Source organism: Denticeps clupeoides, unplaced genomic scaffold (assembly GCF_900700375.1).
Source record: "Denticeps clupeoides unplaced genomic scaffold, fDenClu1.1, whole genome shotgun sequence".
NCBI classification, from domain to species: domain Eukaryota; kingdom Metazoa; phylum Chordata; class Actinopteri; order Clupeiformes; family Denticipitidae; genus Denticeps; species Denticeps clupeoides.
The window spans coordinates 10,001-27,318 of record NW_021630024.1 but is presented as its reverse complement, the minus strand read 5'-3'; the positions used below and the strand labels follow the sequence as shown (position 1 = coordinate 27,318).

The 17,318-nt window shown below is 45.6% G+C and overlaps 1 non-coding gene and 17 pseudogenes across 1 annotated transcript in view; all 18 read left to right on the top strand.

Annotated features, from left to right (window-relative positions):
• Positions 1-1,003: 1,003 nt before the first annotated feature.
• Positions 1,004-1,122, top strand: LOC114780738 (uncharacterized; annotated as a pseudogene).
• Positions 1,123-1,282: 160 nt separating this feature from the next.
• LOC114780735 (uncharacterized) lies at positions 1,283-1,401 on the top strand (annotated as a pseudogene).
• Positions 1,402-1,921: 520 nt separating this feature from the next.
• Positions 1,922-2,040, top strand: LOC114780739 (uncharacterized; annotated as a pseudogene).
• Positions 2,041-2,835: 795 nt separating this feature from the next.
• LOC114780732 (uncharacterized) lies at positions 2,836-2,954 on the top strand (annotated as a pseudogene).
• Positions 2,955-3,116: 162 nt separating this feature from the next.
• Positions 3,117-3,235, top strand: LOC114780730 (uncharacterized; annotated as a pseudogene).
• Positions 3,236-3,676: 441 nt separating this feature from the next.
• On the top strand, positions 3,677-3,795 carry LOC114780722 (uncharacterized; annotated as a pseudogene).
• Positions 3,796-4,877: 1,082 nt separating this feature from the next.
• Positions 4,878-4,996, top strand: LOC114780728 (uncharacterized; annotated as a pseudogene).
• A 795-nt stretch (positions 4,997-5,791) lies between these two features.
• Positions 5,792-5,910, top strand: LOC114780731 (uncharacterized; annotated as a pseudogene).
• A 162-nt stretch (positions 5,911-6,072) lies between these two features.
• LOC114780736 (uncharacterized) lies at positions 6,073-6,191 on the top strand (annotated as a pseudogene).
• Positions 6,192-6,630: 439 nt separating this feature from the next.
• LOC114780721 (uncharacterized) lies at positions 6,631-6,749 on the top strand (annotated as a pseudogene).
• A 1,077-nt stretch (positions 6,750-7,826) lies between these two features.
• LOC114780720 (uncharacterized) lies at positions 7,827-7,945 on the top strand (annotated as a pseudogene).
• Positions 7,946-8,386: 441 nt separating this feature from the next.
• Positions 8,387-8,505, top strand: LOC114780729 (uncharacterized; annotated as a pseudogene).
• Positions 8,506-8,665: 160 nt separating this feature from the next.
• LOC114780734 (uncharacterized) lies at positions 8,666-8,784 on the top strand (annotated as a pseudogene).
• A 519-nt stretch (positions 8,785-9,303) lies between these two features.
• On the top strand, positions 9,304-9,422 carry LOC114780727 (uncharacterized; annotated as a pseudogene).
• Positions 9,423-9,864: 442 nt separating this feature from the next.
• Positions 9,865-9,983, top strand: LOC114780724 (uncharacterized; annotated as a pseudogene).
• A 160-nt stretch (positions 9,984-10,143) lies between these two features.
• Positions 10,144-10,262, top strand: LOC114780733 (uncharacterized; annotated as a pseudogene).
• Positions 10,263-16,564: 6,302 nt separating this feature from the next.
• On the top strand, positions 16,565-16,683 carry LOC114780725 (uncharacterized; annotated as a pseudogene).
• Positions 16,684-17,221: 538 nt separating this feature from the next.
• The window catches only part of LOC114780708 (5S ribosomal RNA), a 119-nt gene continuing 22 nt past the window's right edge, over positions 17,222-17,318 (top strand). The window contains exon 1 of the ribosomal RNA XR_003747308.1: positions 17,222-17,318. This exon is cut by the window's right edge and continues 22 nt beyond it. This is a non-coding gene — a ribosomal RNA (5S ribosomal RNA).

The window sequence follows — 17,318 nt, the reverse complement described above, 5'->3', positions numbered from 1 at the left end:
TAATTTGACAGTAAAGCGGGAGTTTTCACTCTTTGATATGTGTTCAAGCCCCTTTGGTTTAAAGTTCAAGATTTTCAAGCAGAGTTTGTGTACAGACAAACCAGCTAAAGAATGCCCAATCTTGTCTGATCTCAGAAGCTAAGAAGGCTTGGGCCTGGTTAGTTCTTGGATGGGAGACTACCTGGGAATACCAGGTGCTGTAAGCTTTAACTATTAAAAAACTTTTAAATGAAAGTATTTACATGGCTTTGTTAGCTTTTTTTGCCTTTCTTCCTTCCATCATAATTTGACAGTAAAGCGGGAGTTTTCACTCTTTGATATGTGTTCAAGCCCCTTTGGTTTAAAGTTAAAGATTTTCAAGCAGAGTTTGTGTACGGACAAACCAGCTGAAGAATGCCCATTCTTGTCTGATCTCAGAAGCTATGAAGGCTTGGGCCTGGTTAGTACTTGGATGGGAGACTACCTGGGAATACCAGGTACTGTAAGCTTTAACTATTGAAAAACGTTTAAAATGAAAGTATTTACATCACTTTGTTACCTTTTTTTAAGTAAGTTAAGGGGTATTTTCTTTCTTTGATATGTTTTCCCGCCTTTTTTCTTTTTTTTTTTTTTTTTAAACTTCTCTTCAGGTTTCTTTGTCTGTGTGTGCTCTACAACGATCATTCACAGGCTTGGAGCTGAATCGATTAGGTGGGATTTTCCAGCCCTCGGCCTTCAGGTGCTACGCACCCTGATGTCAATTTAATATCTGATATGTCATATTAAGCGGATTTTTAGAACAGGGAGTTGGCAATAGGGCCTGCTCCATCCGCTCCATTCATCGATCCAGTATTGCATTGCCTCTAGAAGGTGTGCACTTTATTTGTTGTATGCAAATAAAAGCTTACCACTCCAACTTTTTGCCTTTTCTCCATCATAATTTGACAGTAAAGCGGGAGTTTTCACTCTTTGATATGTGTTCAAGCCCCATTGGTTTAAAGTTCAAGATTTTCAAGCAGAGTTTGTGTACAGACAAACCAGCTGTCGAATGCCCAATCTTGTCTGATCTCAGAAGCTAAGAAGGCTTGGGCCTGGTTAGTACTTGGATGGTAGACTACCTGGGAATACCAGGTACTGTAAGCTTTAACTATTGAAAAACTTTTAAAATGAAAGTATTTACATGGCTTTGTTAGCTTTTTTTGCCTTTTCTCCATCATAATTTGACAGTAAAGCGGGAGTTTTCGCACTTTATAATGTTTTCAAAGCCCTTTTGTTTAAAGTCCAAGATTTTCAAGCAGAGTTTGCTTACAGACATGCCAGCAGAAGATTGCCCAATCTTGTCTGATCTCAGAAGCTAAGAAGGCTTGGGCCTGGTTAGTACTTGGATGGGAGACTACGTGGGAATGCCAGGTGCTGTAAGCTTTAACTATTGTTAAACTTTTAAAATGAAAGTATTTACATCACTTTGTTACCTTTTTTTAAGTAAGTTAAGGGGTATTTTCTTTCTTTGATATGTTTTCCCGCCTTTTTCTTTTTTTTTTTTTTTTTTTTTTAAACTTCTCTTCAGGTTTCTTTGTCTGTGTGTGCTCTACAACGATCATTCACAGGCTTGGAGCTGAATCTATTAGGTGGTATTTTCCAGCCCTCGGCCTTCAGGTGCTACACATCCTGATGTCAATTTAATATCTGATATGTCATATTAAGCGGATTTTTAGAACAGGGAGTTGGCAATAGGGCCTGCTCCATCCGCTCCATTCATCGACCCAGTATTGCATTGCCTCTAGAAGGTGTGCACTTTATTTGTTGTATTGCAAATAAAAGCTTACCACTCCAACTTTTTGCCTTTTCTCCATCATAATTTGACAGTAAAGCGGGAGTTTTCACTCTTTGATATGTGTTCAAGCCCCTTTGGTTTAAAGTTCAAGATTTTCAAGCAGATTTTGTGTACAGACAAACCAGCTTAAGAATGCCCAATCTTGTCTGATCTCAGAAGGTAAGAAGGCTTGGGCCTGGTTAGTTCTTGGATGGGAGACTACCTGGGAATACCAGGTGCTGTAAGCTTTAACTATTAAAAAACTTTTAAAATGAAAGTATTTACATGGCTTTGTTAGCTTTTTTTGCCTTTTCTCCATCATAATTTGACAGTAAAGCAGGAGTTTTCACTCTTTGATATGTGTTCAAGCCCCTTTGGTTTAAAGTTAAAGATTTTCAAGCAGAGTTTGTGTACGGACAAACCAGCTGAAGAATGCCCATTCTTGTATGATCTCAGAAGCTATGAAGGCTTGGGCCTGGTTAGTACTTGGATGGGAGACTACCTGGGAATACCAGGTACTGTAAGCTTTAACTATTGAAAAACTTTTAAAATGAAAGTATTTACATCACTTTGTTACCTTTTTTAAGTAAGTTAAGGGGTATTTTCTTTCTTTGATATGTTTTCCCGCCTTTTTTCTTTTTTTTTTTTTTTTTTAAACTTCTCTTCAGGTTTCTTTGTCTGTGTGTGCTCTACAACGATCATTCACAGGCTTGGAGCTGAATCGATTAGGTGGGATTTTCCAGCCCTCGGCCTTCAGGTGCTACGCACCCTGATGTCAATTTAATATCTGATATGTCATATAAAGCGGATTTTTAGAACAGGGAGTTGGCAATAGGGCCTGCTCCATCCGCTCCATTCATCGACCCTAGTATTGCATTGCCTCTAGAAGGTGTGCACTTTATTTGTTGTATGCAAATAAAAGCTTACCACTCCAACTTTTTGCCTTTTCTCCATCATAATTTGACAGTAAAGCGGGAGTTTTCACTCTTTGATATGTGTTCAAGCCCCATTGGTTTAAAGTTCAAGATTTTCAAGCAGAGTTTGTGTACAGACAAACCAGCTGTCGAATGCCCAATCTTGTCTGATCTCAGAAGCTAAGAAGGCTTGGGCCTGGTTAGTACTTGGATTGGAGACTACCTGGGAATACCAGGTACTGTAAGCTTTAACTATTGAAAAACTTTTAAAATGAAAGTATTTACATGGCTTTGTTAGCTTTTTTTGCCTTTTCTCCATCATAATTTGACAGTAAAGCGGGAGTTTTCGCACTTTATAATGTTTTCAAAGCCCTTTTGGTTTAAAGTTCAAGATTTTTAAAGCAGAGTTTGTGTACGGACAAACCAGCTGAAGAATGCCCAATCTTGTTTGATCTCAGAAGCTAAGAAGGCTTGGGCCTGGTTAGTACTTGGATGGGAGACTACCTGGGAATACCAGGTGCTGTAAGCTTTAACTATTGAAAAACTTTTAAAATGAAAGTATTGACATGGCTTTGTTAGCTTTTTTTGCCTTTTCTCCATCATAATTTGACAGTAAAGCGGGAGTTTTCGCACTTTATAATGTTTTCAAAGCCCTTTTGTTTTAAAGTCCAAGATTTTCAAGCAGAGTTTGCTTACAGACATGCCAGCAGAAGATTGCCCAATCTTGTCTTATCTCAGAAGCTAAGAAGGCTTGGGCCAGGTTAGTACTTGGATGGGAGACTACCTGGGAATACCAGGTGCTGTAAGCTTTAACTATTGAAAAACTTTTAAAATGAAAGTATTTACATGGCTTTGTTAGCTTTTTTTTGCCTTTTCTCCATCATAATTTGACAGTAAAGCGGGAGTTTTCACTCTTTGATATGTGTTCAAGCCCCTTTGGTTTAAAGTTCAAGATTTTCAAGCAGAGTTTGTGTACAGACAAACCAGCTGTAGAATGCCCAATCTTGTCTGATCTCAGAAGCTAAGAAGGCTTGGGCCTGGTTAGTACTTGGATGGGAGACTACCTGGGAATACCAGGTGCTGTAAGCTTTAACTATTGAAAAACTTTTAAAATGAAAGTATTTACATGGCTTTGTTAGCTTTTTTTTGCCTTTTCTCCATCATAATTTGACAGTAAAGCGGGAGTTTTCACTCTTTGATATGTGTTCAAGCCCCTTTGGTTTAAAGTTCAAGATTTTCAAGCAGAGTTTGTGTACAGACAAACCAGCTGTAGAATGCCCACTCTTGTCTGATCTCAGAAGCTAAGAAGGCTTGGGCCTGGTTAGTACTTGGATGGGAGATTACCTGGGAATACCAGGTACTGTAAGCTTTAACTATTGAAAAACTTTTAAAATGAAAGTATTTACATGGCTTTGTTAGCTTTTTTTGCCTTTTCTCCATCATAATTTGACAGTAAAGCGGGAGTTTTCGCACTTTATAATGTTTTCAAAGCCCTTTTGGTTTAAAGTTCAAGATTTTTAAAGCAGAGTTTGTGTACGGACAAACCAGCTGAAGAATGCCCAATCTTGTTTGATCTCAGAAGCTAAGAAGGCTTGGGCCTGGTTAGTACTTGGATGGGAGACTACGTGGGAATGCCAGGTGCTGTAAGCTTTAACTATTGTTAAACTTTTAAAATGAAAGTATTTACATCACTTTGTTACCTTTTTTTAAGTAAGTTAAGGGGTATTTTCTTTCTTTGATATGTTTTCCCGCCTTTTTCTTTTTTTTTTTTTTTTTTTTTTTAAACTTCTCTTCAGGTTTCTTTGTCTGTGTGTGCTCTACAACGATCATTCACAGGCTTGGAGCTGAATCTATTAGGTGGTATTTTCCAGCCCTCGGCCTTCAGGTGCTACACATCCTGATGTCAATTTAATATCTGATATGTCATATTAAGCGGATTTTTAGAACAGGGAGTTGGCAATAGGGCCTGCTCCATCCGCTCCATTCATCGACCCAGTATTGCATTGCCTCTAGAAGGTGTGCACTTTATTTGTTGTATTGCAAATAAAAGCTTACCACTCCAACTTTTTGCCTTTTCTCCATCATAATTTGACAGTAAAGCGGGAGTTTTCACTCTTTGATATGTGTTCAAGCCCCTTTGGTTTAAAGTTCAAGATTTTCAAGCAGATTTTGTGTACAGACAAACCAGCTTAAGAATGCCCAATCTTGTCTGATCTCAGAAGCTAAGAAGGCTTGGGCCTGGTTAGTTCTTGGATGGGAGACTACCTGGGAATACCAGGTGCTGTAAGCTTTAACTATTAAAAAACTTTTAAAATGAAAGTATTTACATGGCTTTGTTAGCTTTTTTTGCCTTTTCTCCATCATAATTTGACAGTAAAGCAGGAGTTTTCACTCTTTGATATGTGTTCAAGCCCCTTTGGTTTAAAGTTAAAGATTTTCAAGCAGAGTTTGTGTACGGACAAACCAGCTGAAGAATGCCCATTCTTGTATGATCTCAGAAGCTATGAAGGCTTGGGCCTGGTTAGTACTTGGATGGGAGACTACCTGGGAATACCAGGTACTGTAAGCTTTAACTATTGAAAAACTTTTAAAATGAAAGTATTTACATCACTTTGTTACCTTTTTTTAAGTAAGTTAAGGGGTATTTTCTTTCTTTGATATGTTTTCCCGCCTTTTTTCTTTTTTTTTTTTTTTTTTAAACTTCTCTTCAGGTTTCTTTGTCTGTGTGTGCTCTACAACGATCATTCACAGGCTTGGAGCTGAATCGATTAGGTGGGATTTTCCAGCCCTCGGCCTTCAGGTGCTACGCACCCTGATGTCAATTTAATATCTGATATGTCATATTAAGCGGATTTTTAGAACAGGGAGTTGGCAATAGGGCCTGCTCCATCCGCTCCATTCATCGACCCAGTATTGCATTGCCTCTAGAAGGTGTGCACTTTATTTGTTGTATGCAAATAAAAGCTTACCACTCCAACTTTTTGCCTTTTCTCCATCATAATTTGACAGTAAAGCGGGAGTTTTCACTCTTTGATATGTGTTCAAGCCCCATTGGTTTAAAGTTCAAGATTTTCAAGCAGAGTTTGTGTACAGACAAACCAGCTGTCGAATGCCCAATCTTGTCTGATCTCAGAAGCTAAGAAGGCTTGGGCCTGGTTAGTACTTGGATTGGAGACTACCTGGGAATACCAGGTACTGTAAGCTTTAACTATTGAAAAACTTTTAAAATGAAAGTATTTACATGGCTTTGTTAGCTTTTTTTGCCTTTTCTCCATCATAATTTGACAGTAAAGCGGGAGTTTTCGCACTTTATAATGTTTTCAAAGCCCTTTTGGTTTAAAGTTCAAGATTTTTAAAGCAGAGTTTGTGTACGGACAAACCAGCTGAAGAATGCCCAATCTTGTTTGATCTCAGAAGCTAAGAAGGCTTGGGCCTGGTTAGTACTTTGATGGGAGACTACCTGGGAATACCAGGTGCTGTAAGCTTTAACTATTGAAAAACTTTTAAAATGAAAGTATTGACATGGCTTTGTTAGCTTTTTTTGCCTTTTCTCCATCATAATTTGACAGTAAAGCGGGAGTTTTCGCACTTTATAATGTTTTCAAAGCCCTTTTGTTTAAAGTCCAAGATTTTCAAGCAGAGTTTGCTTACAGACATGCCAGCAGAAGATTGCCCAATCTTGTCTTATCTCAGAAGCTAAGAAGGCTTGGGCCAGGTTAGTACTTGGATGGGAGACTACCTGGGAATACCAGGTGCTGTAAGCTTTAACTATTGAAAAACTTTTAAAATGAAAGTATTTACATGGCTTTGTTAGCTTTTTTTGCCTTTTCTCCATCATAATTTGACAGTAAAGCGGGAGTTTTCACTCTTTGATATGTGTTCAAGCCCCTTTGGTTTAAAGTTCAAGATTTTCAAGCAGAGTTTGTGTACAGACAAACCAGCTGTAGAATGCCCAATCTTGTCTGATCTCAGAAGCTAAGAAGGCTTGGGCCTGGTTAGTACTTGGATGGGAGACTACCTGGGAATACCAGGTGCTGTAAGCTTTAACTATTGAAAAACTTTTAAAATGAAAGTATTTACATGGCTTTGTTAGCTTTTTTTGCCTTTTCTCCATCATAATTTGACAATAAAGCGGGAGTTTTCACTCTTTGATATGTGTTCAAGCCCCTTTGGTTTAAAGTTCAAGATTTTCAAGCAGAGTTTGTGTACAGACAAACCAGCTGTAGAATGCCCACTCTTGTCTGATCTCAGAAGCTAAGAAGGCTTGGGCCTGGTTAGTACTTGGATGGGAGATTACCTGGGAATACCAGGTACTGTAAGCTTTAACTATTGAAAAACTTTTAAAATGAAAGTATTTACATGGCTTTGTTAGCTTTTTTTGCCTTTTCTCCATCATAATTTGACAGTAAAGCGGGAGTTTTCGCACTTTATAATGTTTTCAAAGCCCTTTTGGTTTAAAGTTCAAGATTTTTAAAGCAGAGTTTGTGTACGGACAAACCAGCTGAAGAATGCCCAATCTTGTTTGATCTCAGAAGCTAAGAAGGCTTGGGCCTGGTTAGTACTTGGATGGGATACTAGCTGGGAATACCAGGTACTGTAAGCTTTAACTATTGAAAAACTTTTAAGATGAAAGTATTTACATCACTTTCTTACCTTTTTTTAAGTAAGTTAAGGGGTATTTTCTTTCTTTGATATGTTTTCCCGCCTTTTTTCTTTTTTTTTTTTTTTTTTAAACTTCTCTTTAGGTTTCTTTGTCTGTGTGTGCTCTACAACGATCATTCACAGGCTTGGAGCTGAATCGATTAGGTGGGATTTTCCAGCCCTCGGCCTTCAGGTGCTACGCACCCTGATGTCAATTTAATATCTGATATGTCATATTAAGCGGATTTTTAGAACAGGGAGTTGGCAATAGGGCCTGCTCCATCCGCTCCATTCATCGACCCAGTATTGCATTGCCTCTAGAAGGTGTGCACTTTATTTGTTGTATTGCAAATAAAAGCTTACCACTCCAACTTTTTGCCTTTTCTCCATCATAATTTGACAGTAAAGCGGGAGTTTTCACTCTTTGATATGTGTTCAAGCCCCTTTGGTTTAAAGTTCAAGATTTTCAAGCAGAGTTTGTGTACAGACAAACCAGCTGTAGAATGCCCAATCTTGTCTGATCTCAGAAGCTAAGAAGGCTTGGGCCTGGTTAGTACTTGGATGGGAGACTACCTGGGAATACCAGGTGCTGTAAGCTTTAACTATTGAAAAACTTTTAAAATGAAAGTATTTACATGGCTTTGTTAGCTTTTTTTGCCTTTTCTCCATCATAATTTGACAGTAAAGCGGGAGTTTTCACTCTTTGATATGTGTTCAAGCCCCTTTGGTTTAAAGTTCAAGATTTTCAAGCAGAGTTTGTGTACAGACAAACCAGCTGTTGAATGCCCACTCTTGTCTGATCTCAGAAGCTAAGAAGGCTTGGGCCTGGTTAGTACTTGGATGGGAGATTACCTGGGAATACCAGGTACTGTAAGCTTTAACTATTGAAAAACTTTTAAAATGAAAGTATTTACATGGCTTTGTTAGCTTTTTTTGCCTTTTCTCCATCATAATTTGACAGTAAAGTGGGAGTTTTCGCACTTTATAATGTTTTCAAAGCCCTTTTGGTTTAAAGTTCAAGATTTTTAAAGCAGAGTTTGTGTACGGACAAACCAGCTGAAGAATGCCCAATCTTGTTTGATCTCAGAAGCTAAGAAGGCTTGGGCCTGGTTAGTACTTGGATGGGAGACTACCTGGGAATACCAGGTGCTGTAAGCTTTAACTATTGAAAAACTTTTAAAATGAAAGTATTTACATGGCTTTGTTAGCTTTTTTTGCCTTTTCTCCATCATAATTTGACAGTAAAGCGGGAGTTTTCGCACTTTATAATGTTTTCAAAGCCCTTTTGTTTGAAGTCCAACATTTTCAAGCAGAGTTTGCTTACAGACATGCCAGCAGAAGATTGCCCAATCTTGTCTGATCTCAGAAGCTAAGAAGGCTTGGGCCTGGTTAGTACTTGGATGGGAGACTACGTGGGAATGCCAGGTGCTGTAAGCTTTAACTATTGTTAAACTTTTAAAATGAAAGTATTTACATCACTTTGTTACCTTTTTTTAAGTAAGTTAAGGGGTATTTTCTTTCTTTGATATGTTTTCCCGCCTTTTTTCTTTTTTTTTTTTTTTTTTTTAAACTTCTCTTCAGGTTTCTTTGTCTGTGTGTGCTCTACAACGATCATTCACAGGCTTGGAGCTGAATCGATTAGGTGGGATTTTCCAGCCCTCGGCCTTCAGGTGCTACGCACCCTGATGTCAATTTAATATCTGATATGTCATATTAAGCGGATTTTTAGAACAGGGAGTTGGCAATAGGGCCTGCTCCATCCGCTCCATTCATCGACCCAGTATTGCATTGCCTCTAGAAGGTGTGCACTTTATTTGTTGTATTGCAAATAAAAGCTTACCACTCCAACTTTTTGCCTTTTCTCCATCATAATTTGACAGTAAAGCGGGAGTTTTCACTCTTTGATATGTGTTCAAGCCCCTTTGGTTTAAAGTTCAAGATTTTCAAGCAGAGTTTGTGTACAGACAAACCAGCTGAAGAATGCCCAATCTTGTCTGATCTCAGAAGCTAAGAAGGCTTGGGCCTGGTTAGTACTTGGATGGGAGACTACCTGGGAATACCAGGTGCTGTAAGCTTTAACTATTAAAAAACTTTTAAAATGAAAGTATTTACATGGCTTTGTTAGCTATTTTTGCCTTTTCTCCATCATAATTTGACAGTAAAGCGGGAGTTTTCACTCTTTGATATGTGTTCAAGCCCCTTTGGTTTAAAGTTAAAGATTTTCAAGCAGAGATTGTGTATGGACAAACCAGCTGAAGAATGCCCATTCTTGTATGATCTCAGAAGCTAAGAAGGCTTGGGCCTGGTTAGTACTTGGATGGGAGATTACCTGGGAATACCAGGTACTGTAAGCTTTAACTATTGAAAAACTTTTAAAATGAAAGTATTTACATGGCTTTGTTAGCTTTTTTTTGCCTTTTCTCCATCATAATTTGACAGTAAAGCGGGAGTTTTCGCACTTTATAATGTTTTCAAAGCCCTTTTGGTTTAAAGTTCAAGATTTTTAAAGCAGAGTTTGTGTACGGACAAACCAGCTGAAGAATGCCCAATCTTGTTTGATCTCAGAAGTTAAGAAGGCTTGGGCCTGGTTAGTACTTGGATGGGAGACTACCTGGGAATACCAGGTGCTGTAAGCTTTAACTATTGAAAAACTTTTAAAATGAAAGTATTTACATGGCTTTGTTAGCTTTTTTTGCCTTTTCTCCATCATAATTTGACAGTAAAGCGGGAGTTTTCGCACTTTATAATGTTTTCAAAGCCCTTTTGTTTGAAGTCCAACATTTTCAAGCAGAGTTTGCTTACAGACATGCCAGCAGAAGATTGCCCAATCTTGTCTGATCTCAGAAGCTAAGAAGGCTTGGGCCTGGTTAGTACTTGGATGGGAGACTACGTGGGAATGCCAGGTGCTGTAAGCTTTAACTATTGTTAAACTTTTAAAATGAAAGTATTTACATCACTTTGTTACCTTTTTTTAAGTAAGTTAAGGGGTATTTTCTTTCTTTGATATGTTTTCCCGCCTTTTTTCTTTTTTTTTTTTTTTTTAAACTTCTCTTCAGGTTTCTTTGTCTGTGTGTGCTCTACAACGATCATTCACAGGCTTGGAGCTGAATCGATTAGGTGGGATTTTCCAGCCCTCGGCCTTCAGGTGCTACGCACCCTGATGTCAATTTAATATCTGATATGTCATATTAAGCGGATTTTTAGAACAGGGAGTTGGCAATAGGGCCTGCTCCATCCACTCCATTCATCGACCCAGTATTGCATTGCCTCTAGAAGGTGTGCACTTTATTTGTTGTATTGCAAATAAAAGCTTACCACTCCAACTTTTTGCCTTTTCTCCATCATAATTTGACAGTAAAGCGGGAGTTCTCTTTCAAACATTCGCTCGGTATCTCACTATGGGAAACGCCCTCAGCGTGACCGATCGCGGAAGCACCAATGACACCACGTCCGTCGCAGACGGACCAATGGCAGCTGCACCCCGGGAGCCCCGCCTCCCTATATCAGGTGCCGCCGCCCACCGGAACGGCCTTCTCGCACTCTTCCCCGTGAAGATCTGCGGTCTTTCCTCAGTGCCCGGATTGTGGCTGCCCCCTGCTTACAGTTCACAGGCGAACCGTCAAGGACCTCGCCGCAGAACGCAGGTCTGCGGTCACCCTCCACGTGGTACCGAGAGGTCTTCCTTTGTCTTAGTTTCTGTGGAGGAACAGTGGGCTCACCCCCCGCTGCCCTCCGAATACCGCCTAACGCGTCAAGGCGAGGGGTAGGAAAGCAGAAATAAAGCGAAAGGACTCAATTCGACGCTAACGCGTTGTGGCGAGTGTCCCCGGCCATTTGGAGCTCTCACCAGGTTCTAATGGCCAGCCCCTCTCCCGCCGGGTCCTCCGGGACAAAGGGCGTCGTGTCCCGCTATTGCCCCGCTGCCTGTGGTTTCAGTATCTCAGGCAAGGACCCGCACCCCATGTGCATCACGTGCATGGGGGTGAAGCACGCTCGGGCGTCGCTTGCGGACCCGGATGGCTGCGCTCACTGCAAAGCCATGTCGGTGAAAACCCTGGAGAGGAGGCTACGTATCGCCGCGTCCACACGCGCCGACACGTGTCTGCTGCCTAACACCGCGGCGGAGGGCGCCTCAAAACCCCCTCCACCCCGCGCCTCCACGAGTTGGGCAGACATAATGGACGTCGAGTCCCCTATGCTGCCCCCGCTGTTCGACGAGCACGTGTTCGCGGACAGGGAGGAGGCGGACGTCGAGGAGGAGGATGACGATCAGCTCCTCCGAGACGAGCCAGAGGAGGACGACGAGGATGCCATTCTCCCGGATGCGCAGCCCTCTAGACCTCCCAGCGCTCAGGGCAGCGAGCCCTCCACGGGGGACTTCGGTTTGGTCGAGGTGTGTAAAAGAGCCGCGGCCAAGCTGGGCATTGCATGGCCAGCCCCCCGTGGTGACCTCGGGGTTGAGAGGGACTTTTTCGACGGGAAAAGACTCCCTTCTCGTCCGCCCGCATTCAGCCAATCGCTTCCCGCGGTGCCTGCGTGTGTGACCGAGGTCAGACGGTCCTGGGATAATCCCTTTTCTAACCGCGTTCCCGTCAAGGGCTACTCGGGTTTGGATATTTGCGACATGGAGGAGCTGGGGCTCTCCAGCCCCCCCACGGTCGAGGCTTCGGTGGCTCATCACCTCCACCCGACCAGGAGGGCTTCATTTTCGTCAACAGGACCGTCGCTCCCAGGTAAAATGGATCGCTTCACTGCGTCCATTTATCAGAAGATTTTTAAATCTTCCGCGCTTTCCGCCAGGGCGCTAAACGTGACCTCGCTCCTGACGGCGTACCAAGCCGAACTGCTCGAGGAGCTGGGAAAGCAGCTGGACTCTGGCAACCCCGATCCAGCGACCTGGGTGGAGATCTGCATGATCTCAGACCTGAATCTGCGCACTTCACGCGGCGCGATTCAGAGTTGTGGCCGTACAATGGGTCTCGCCGTCGCGGGTGAGCGCTCGTTGTGGTTAAACTTATCCAGTCTCACCGACCGGGAGAAGGTTGAATTTCTCGACGCGCCGGTGGACTGTAAGAACCTTTTCGGCCCAACAGTCGAGGCAATGCGGCAGAGATGCGATCTCCAGAAGAAAGAAGGAGAAGCCTTCGACTTCTGTCTGCCTCGCAAGCCGGCGCCGCGCGCCCCTCCCCCGCCCCCCCGCCCGGGACCCCCGCCTCAACACCGGGGTTTCCGATCTGACTTCAGGTCACCTGGCCCGCGGGCCACGGGGAGGGCAGCTGAACCCCGAGCTCAACACCGGGCTACCAGCTCCAGACAGGGGACAAAGCCGTCATACGCGGCGGTTGCTGCACAGCACCGCCCGGCTCCTCCCCCCAGCGGTAAGAAGCGCCGGCAGACCTAGGGATTCGTTTCCCTCACACCAGGGGCGTCGCCAGCACCACGTGGTCTCTGGCCTCCCCCCTCCCTTGACCGACGTCACGCTCGCCCCTCCCCCAGCAAAACGGGCGACGGTGTGCACGTCGGCAGTACGTTCTGTTCAATGTTCAGCGGCCACTTTTGTTCCCCCGCTTCATTGCAGGACCAAAGCACCAGTTCACATCGTGCTTCCACTTACGCCCTCCCCTCAGCTCGTTCGGTCGAGCTTGAGAGTGGAGCGGGTAAGGCGGGTTTGTCCCTGTTCATTTTCCCCTTGCCGTTCTCAGGGTTCATTAAAAATGGCGCTGCCGCATCCACGCCTAGGGCTGAGGGCGCAGGCGCACAAACGAAAACGAAACTTAAGCGGAGAGTGTCATGCCTCTGCGCCTCCACCAGATGGTGCTCACGCGCCGCTGGTGGGGCAGATGAACCCCCTTGCGCGCCGTTTCGACAGCTGGCGCGCATGCGCAGTTCACCCCTGGGTCCTGGCGACGGTAGGGAAAGGTTACAGGCTGCAGTTTGCGGCACGTCCCCCCGCGTACATCGGGGTGGTTTCGTCGCTGGCAACTGGAGATGCCGCTCAGGTTTTGGAGGCAGAAATAACCTCCCTACTGAGCAAACGGGCAATAAGGCCCGTCCCCATGGAGGAAATGCAGCGGGGTTTTTATTCTCGCTATTTCCTGGTTCCAAAGCGGGACGGAGGGCTCCGCCCTATTCTGGACCTGCGTGTTCTCAACAAACACCTCAGGCGGTTCAGATTCAGAATGCTCACTCACAAGGGCCTGTTTCGCTCGGTTCGTCCCGGCGACTGGTTCACTACAGTGGACCTGCAGGACACGTATTTTCACATCGGAATCTATCCTGCCCACAGGCGGTATCTCCGGTTCTGTTTCCACGGTGTGGCTTACGAGTTTCTCACGGTTCCGTTCGGCCTGAGCCTCGCGCCCCGTGTGTTCAGCAAATGTATAGAAGCAGCTCTGACCCCGCTCAGATCCTCGGGCGTCAGGGTTCTGGCTTATATGGACGATTATCTGCTCTGCGCCCGATCGCGCGAGCAGGCAGTGCACGAAACGAAAGTACTGGTGACCCACCTCACCAGCCTGGGTTTCAGTATAAACTACGCCAAGAGCGCACTGGTTCCGTCCCAGACCGTAGAATATCTGGGCCTCCAGATAAATTCTGTGTCTTTTCGCGCTTCACTGTCCGAGAGACGCGTACTGTCGTTAAAACAGTGCGTTGGTCTGTTCAGCAGCGGCAGAGCGGTCCAGTTCAGGACCTGCCTGCGCCTGCTGGGGCTCATGGCTTCTACTGTGGCAGTGGTCCCGCTGGGACTGTTGAACATGAGGGAATTTCAGCGCTGGGTGTCAGCGCTGCGTCTCTGTCCCCGTCGGCACCTCGGCCGTTCTGTCACGGTCTCGGAGGACTGCCTCACGGCTCTCCACTGGTGGCAGAGGGCGGGCAATTATTTGTCCGGCGCGCCACTGGGTGTCGTGTCCGTAAGGAAGACGGTGACCATGGACGCCTCCCTCACGGGCTGGGGCGCCGTGTTCGAAGGCAGGACGGTCAACGGGCTCTGGCCATCACGGCTTCGGGACGCCCATATAAACTACCTGGAGCTGTTGGCAGTTTTTCACGCTGTGGTGCATTTTCTCCCCCACCTGCGGGGCTGTCATGTTCTTATCAGGACGGACAATACAACCGCGGTGGCATATGTCAACCGGCAGGGCGGGACGCGCTCACGCCGTCTGCACGGTCTGGCGCGGAGATTAATTCTTTGGAGTTATGCGCACCTTGCGTCACTGCGTGCGACGCATGTACCGGGTTTGGTGAATTCGGGGGCGGACCTCCTCTCCAGGGGGAACCCCCTGTACGGCGAGTGGAGGCTCCACCCTCAGGTGGTTACTCAGGTCTGGGAGAGGTTCGGCAGGGCTGCCGTAGATCTCTTCGCCTCGCGCGGAGACGCGCAGTGTCCCCTGTTCTTCTCTCTGAAAGACAGCGACGCGCCGTTGGGGGTGGACGCGCTGGCGCACCCGTGGCCGGACGCGCTGATGTACGCATTCCCACCCCTGAGCCTGATTTGCCCCACACTCTCGCGAGTGAGAGAGGGCGGTCTGACTCTCCTGCTGGTGGCCCCCCGCTGGCCGGGGAGGCCGTGGCTGGCGGAGATATTTCAGCTTCTGTGGGACGAGCCCTGGCAGCTCCCGCCGCGCAGGGACCTTCTGTCACAAGCGCGCGGGGAGATTTTCCACCCCTCTCCAGGTCTGCTGAATTTGTGGGTCTGGCCCGTGAGAGGCTGAATTTAGACGCGGCTGGTCTCCCTGCCAGGGTGATCACCACCATCCAGAGTGCCAGGGCTCCATCCACGCGCACACTGTATGACAGCAAGTGGCGCGTTTTTGAACAGTGGTGCGAACAGAGGCGGGTTGTGCCCTTTGTGTGTTCGGTTACTGTGGTGTTATGTTTCCTGCAGGACATGTTGGACAAGGGCAGGGCATTTTCCACTGTTAAAGTGTATCTAGCTGCTATAGCAGCATGCCACATGGGGTTTGACAACACGTCTGTTGGTCAGCATCCTCTCGTGCGCCGTTTTATGAAAGGTGCCCGCCGGCTCCGGCCGGCTAGTCAGCTTTTCGTCCCTTCGTGGGACTTGCCCCTGGTCCTGCAGATGTTCTCAGGACCTCCTTTTGAGCCTCTGGAACAAGTGAGTGTGAAACTCCTGACCCTCAAGACAGCTTTGCTTCTCGCGCTGTCCTCAGCGAAGCGGGTGAGTGAGATTCATGCGTTCTCTGTTCATCCTTCTTGTATGAACTTCGGCCTGGGCGATGCTAGAGTTGTGCTGTTACCTAACCCTGCATTTGTTCCCAAGGTTGTTAACTCTGCTTATAATTGTAGCGCCGTGGAGCTGAGCGCTTTTCACCCCCCTCCATTTGCTTCAGAAGAAGATCGGAGGCTGCATTGTTTGTGTCCGGTACGTGCTTTGCGGGTTTACACGGACCGTACCAGAGCTTTCAGGAGGAGTGACCAGCTGTTTGTGTCCTGGGCTCCTCCATACAGAGGTAAGCCGATTTCATCTCAGCGGTTATCGCGCTGGCTGGTGGAGGCTATCGGCATGGCCTACCATGCACGGGGTCTCCCGCCCCCGCAGGGGCTTAGGGCTCATTCCACTAGAGCCACGGCTACCTCTTGGGCTTTATTCAGGGGTGTTTCTGTACGTGATATTTGTGCTGCTGCTAGCTGGGCTACGCCACACACATTTATTAGGTTTTACCGACTCGACGTCACAGCCCAGCCGCTCGCGCACGCTGTGCTTAGTGTCGGTGCCGCTGATTAGTGTTGTTTCGGCTCCGTGTGCGTCTGGACGGAGGTACTTCGGAAAGCATGCAATACGGGAGTTGGCCATATCTTTCCCATAGTGAGATACCGAGCGAATGTTTGAAAGAGAACGTGAGGTTACTTGACGTAACCCCGGTTCTCTAATAACATGAGTGAGGTATCTCACTGCTTTCCCCTCCTTGCATTTTGGCACGGGGAAGAGCATGCTAGAGAAGGCCGTTCCGGTGGGCGGCGGCACCTGATATAGGGAGGCGGGGCTCCCGGGGTGCAGCTGCCATTGGTCCGTCTGCGACGGACGTGGTGTCATTGGTGCTTCCGCGATCGGTCACGCTGAGGGCGTTTCCCATAGTGAGATACCTCACTCATGTTATCAGAGAACCGGGGTTACGTCAAGTAACCTCACGTTTTCACTCTTTGATATGTGTTCAAGCCCCTTTGGTTTAAAGTTCAAGATTTTCAAGCAGAGTTTGTGTACAGACAAACCAGCTGAAGAATGCCCAATCTTGTCTGATCTCAGAAGCTAAGAAGGCTTGGGCCTGGTTAGTACTTGGATGGGAGACTACCTGGGAATACCAGGTGCTGTAAGCTTTAAATATTGAAAAACTTTTTAAAATGAAAGTGTTTACATCTCTTTGTTAGCTTTTTTAAAAAGTAAGTTAAGGGGTATTTTCTCTGTTTGATGCGTTTTCCCGCCTTTTTTCTTTTTTTTTTTTTTTTTTTATAAACCTCTTTTCAGGATTCTGTGTTTGTGTGTGCTCTACAACAATCATTCACAGGCTTGGCTATGGAGTGGGGTGGACCTGAATGGATTAGGTGGGGTTGTCCGGTCCTCGGCCTTAAGGTGCAACGCACCCTGATGTCAGTTTAATATCTGATACGTCATATTAAGCGGATTTTTAGAACAGTGAGTTGGCACAAGGGCCTGCTCCATCCGCTCCATGCATCCACCCAGTATTGCATTGCCTCTGGAAGGTGTGCACTTTCTTTGTTTTGTTGCAAATAAAAGCTTACACTCCAACTTTTTGCCTTTTCTTCATCATAATTTGAAAGTAAAGCATGAGTTTTCACTCTTTGATATGTTTTCAAGCGCCTCTGGTTTAAAGTTCAAGATTTTCATGCAGTGTTTGCTTACGGCCATACCAGCTGAAGAACGCCCGATCTCGTCTGATCTCGGAAGCTAAGAAGGCTCGGGCCTGGTTAGTACTTGGATGGGAGACTGCCTG